Source organism: Olea europaea, chromosome 16 (genome assembly GCF_002742605.1).
Source record: "Olea europaea var. sylvestris chromosome 16, O_europaea_v1, whole genome shotgun sequence".
NCBI classification, from domain to species: domain Eukaryota; kingdom Viridiplantae; phylum Streptophyta; class Magnoliopsida; order Lamiales; family Oleaceae; genus Olea; species Olea europaea.
The window spans coordinates 1,953,085-1,957,430 of NC_036252.1; positions in this window are offsets into that span (position 1 = coordinate 1,953,085).

The following is a 4,346-nucleotide window of genomic DNA, read 5'->3' on the forward strand; positions in this document are numbered from 1 at the left end:
ACAAATAATCATCAAGATCAAGAAGCAAAAGATAGGGGTTGAAGACTTTTAAGGTTAAAAAAGATTCTTGGTGCATGATCAAGATTTCAAAATCGGTTATGAACTCTATACCTTATGTTTTTCTTCCATTATCATGAAAAGCTAAATTTATTATTAGGGCAATCAATGTAAAATTTTGAGACTCTTTATTTCCTTTATTCAAGATTCAAGTTCCTTTTTGCATATTTGTTAATTTTAATTATGTTCTTAATTCTTTGAATTCTCTACCTAATTTTCAATGATATCGTAAACAATAATTACGCGGAGATGCAAATTATTCGTTTAGACCACATATTAAAATCTAATAAATTAATATAACGTATAGAGATACCCATATTAATTACTGCGGTCATATATAAATTCTCAGAACCAATATTTCATTTAACTAAGTTTAATTCGTATAGAGATATGAAATTGAAATTGTTAAATAAGCTAAATGAGAAATCGAGAGGGGTAAATTGAATATAATAGGAGAATTCAACCGAACACTACCTTAGACTTTATGAAGCTTGATTTAAGACTTAGTGATCAATAAGTGAATTATAAATCAATCTTTGTTGCATATACTTATTATTAAGTAGTTAGATTAAAAATCACAATCGATCACTATCCTTGTTTATTTTCATCAAATAGAAGTTGAAAATAATAAATTAAGTATTAAAGTATAGTGTTCGTGCGAACGATAATTCGGACTCATTGGTCCATTATATTACTCGTAATAATATGTATACTTACGGGATATAAAATCAACAACAGCAAGATTAAAATGGAGTGCAGAGAGAAACTGGAGGTGGAGGTGGAGGTGGAGATAGGTTGACAGCGTGGGTGGGTGGCGCATGAAAGCGAGTTTGTCTATAGTAGTGTTGAGTTTAGGTTTGGGTTGGAATAGAGTTTCAAATTTGGGAGATAAAAAATGGGCTGAGTTGAGGGTATGGTTGAGATGATGAGAGGATAGTGTTATGGACTCTAATGCCATATTAAAACTACATCCAATCAGATTTTTTAAGATCCAACTTTAAAAATCAGCTCTAAAGTTTCTTTATACAAAAATCAGATATTAATTCAAATCTTTATTATTAATGATACTACCAAATTTCATCCCAAACCTTACTTCCCCCTTCTCTCTCACGTTAATACTTCCAGTAGTCGGTATCCCAGTTCCTAGTCACTGTCTCATCGTCAGTAAGTAACAAAGTCGTGGAGGCGTCATCATCCCCGTTCCTAACTACAGTCGTCATTGTCAGGTAAATAGTGTAGTCGGGGCAGCATCTCATCCCAATTATCTCTCACCTCCCTCGCGACAACAATTGATTGATGTGAAGTCGCGACGATGCTGCTGTTCTTCCTCGTTCTGCTGTGAACTCGCGATGGCCCTGGTTACTCAAGTCCAACATTGAAAATGATGGGTTCAGATGGTGCGGTGCTATGGTGGTTATTTTGCGATTGCTGTGGTCTGTGATGGTGTTATGGTTGCTGTGGTTGTGGTTTTGCTGTTGCTGTGATGAATGGTGATGTTGTGGTTGCTATGGTGGTGGTTTTGCTCGGTCTAATGCGATGGTGGTGGTAGTGGCTGTGGTCGGGAGTGGGGTGCGGATGGAATGAGATAGGGTGGATTGGTGGGATGGGGGTATATGTTATCAATTATTTGATTGATTATGACTAATAAATTGGTTAATTTGTGGTCAATAAATAGTATGTGACCTAAAAAAATACGATTGTGATTCACAATTTATTAAATTGTGATTGATAATTTTTGATCAATTTATTTGGTAATTTGTGACCTAAATAAGTAGTGTCTTATAAAATTTGTGATTTATGATCGATGAATTGTGATCTATAAATTTTTTAATTTGTGATTGAGAAATACTTTGTGATCAAAATGTATAAAATTGTGACTTTAATATATTTAATTATTTATTTCATAAAAAATACAATTAATACATGAGTTTTGAAATTTTAAACCTTGTTTTTTAATTTTGAAATGGATTATACTTAATCTTTTAGATATGAAAATTTTCCATATTAAAATTTGGAATTCCATTTTAAAAAGACAACTCCATTAATAAGAGTAGCCCAACACTTTATAAGTTAGTCAATATTTTCATATTTATTTAATGTGTGATTTTATCCCTTAACATGTTCATATAAGATGATGACTCGTTTGAGCAGATTAATTTTAAAATTAGTGCACTCATTTTTTGAATCTTAATCAGATTAAAAGTTTGTTTGAGTTTAACAGGTTCTAGGACCATATTAAGATTTGGCACTCCATATTAAAATACCAACCTTAAGAAGAGGAGTAGTTCAATCCTTTATAAGTTAATCTATATTTACGTTTTTATTCAATGAAGAATTTTATCCCTTAACACCTTCTTGATTTTGGTGATTTGGGTGATTCATGGTGGACTTTGGACTTTTTTGAGGTAGGGCTACAATTATTATTATTATTATATTTTTTTTTTCTAGTGACTTGAGAGATGGGGAAATGGCGCTTGTTGATGGTTGTTGGTGTGGCTGCTGTGAAACACCCCTTCTAAACAGCAATGCACACGATAACAATACCTGGGTTAGAGGAGAGCAGGGACCTGTGCTTCGCAGGGCCTGAGACGAACTTCGAAATTTGGGCCCTAGGCCCTAAGTCGTAGCAAACAACCCCTTTTTTAAAAAAGTAAAATAAAAAATTAGAAGTTTATGGAATTAAATTTGTTAACTTAAATCAACAATAAAACAACAAATAAATTTTTTGATATTCTTTCCTTCTCTTTTCATTAAAGTATATATTTGTTTCTTTTGAACACTTGGGCATAGCGAGTTTAAATAAAAAAAGGGGGTAAAAAGTGAAAAATGGGCCCCCGAAAATTCTGGGCCTGAGGCGGAGGCCTCTTGAGCCTCCCATCAGGTCCGGCTCTGGAGGAGAGTGCCAAGTTTATATACTAGTTTGACGACAAATGCAAGCAACAATGATTAATTAAGACGTAAGATAGACAGAGAAGAATGAAAAAAGATAGCTTAGAGAAAGACTTATAGTTTATTTGATAAAAGCTGTGATATATTATAAATAAAGAGTTAAACTAAGATCATTAAGGAACTTGGGTTTCCTCTACAAGAATGCAAAATAAATTGTCTTACAAACACAATAAAACGCAATAATAGAAAACAAGGAAAATACTATAAGATTCAATTCCTCCTATACCTAGAATAGACTTTCTATGTTGCATTAGGTTGTCTGTTAATCCCTTGGAAAGCTCCAAAATCTTCTTATTGGTAGAATCTCCAAAATTTCTCACACTTCATACGCGAGGAATTTAATTGCATTTTCTACTGCTTGTCCCAGTATCCTACTCAGTTTATGAAGATCTAGCTATCGAAGCCGCAAGTAATTCTTATTGGTAGAAGAAATCCCAACTCTTTTATGATTGTCGTACTCTTCTTCATTAAAATCTTGTCATGCTATAAGAGAAAGAAAACTTAGTAAACAAGACAACTCTCATTCTTTCTAATAACTAAACATGTGGTGAAAAATTAAAAAAAAAGATTCCTATGGCAAATCAAGAATTAGTTTTTAATTTCAAATTATGCTCATCCTGTTGGGAATCTACTTATACATGCACAGCGGAAAATTAAATTATTTCGATTCCCATCCAATAGATCTCATTGTGTTTGGTTAGGAATTGTGATAAGATTGTACCTTTTTCAGATCTGCAAACCTTTTGCTTTTCTTTTCGTTCCACAACTTTGATTCGCCACCACAGCTGTCCAATTGTCCAGCCTCCAACGGTGATCCACACAGAGAAAATGATTGCAGCCTCTAGGGTTTTCTCTTGTGCTAGCAAGAATAATGAAAACCTTGATGGACCTCAAACCCTAGTTATGTATTTATATAAACCCAAATAGGCTCGGCCCGGTCCGGCCCAATAATTAATTAATCCAATTAATTAAACCCGGTCCGTGAATTAATTAATCCAATTAATTAATTCGAAAATATAAATAACAAATCCAATTAATTAATTTATCCAACGATTGTTAAATTAATCAATTGGCAATTTGCAATCTTCCAATTCTCTTTTGTGTGTGACCCATTAGGTTCCCGACCACGATGCTTAACGACGTGAAATATTATTTTGATCTAATCAAAATTGATAAATTAAAACCCCCTTTTAATTTATCGTCAATTCACATTCGCCGTCCCTGATTGACATCTAGCAATGTGTCAGGGCAATACATGTGACGGGAAATGTCACGTGGTATGACAAAACCAAATTCGTTCGTTTACCGTGAAACTATAATCCCTTCGTCAATATGATCCG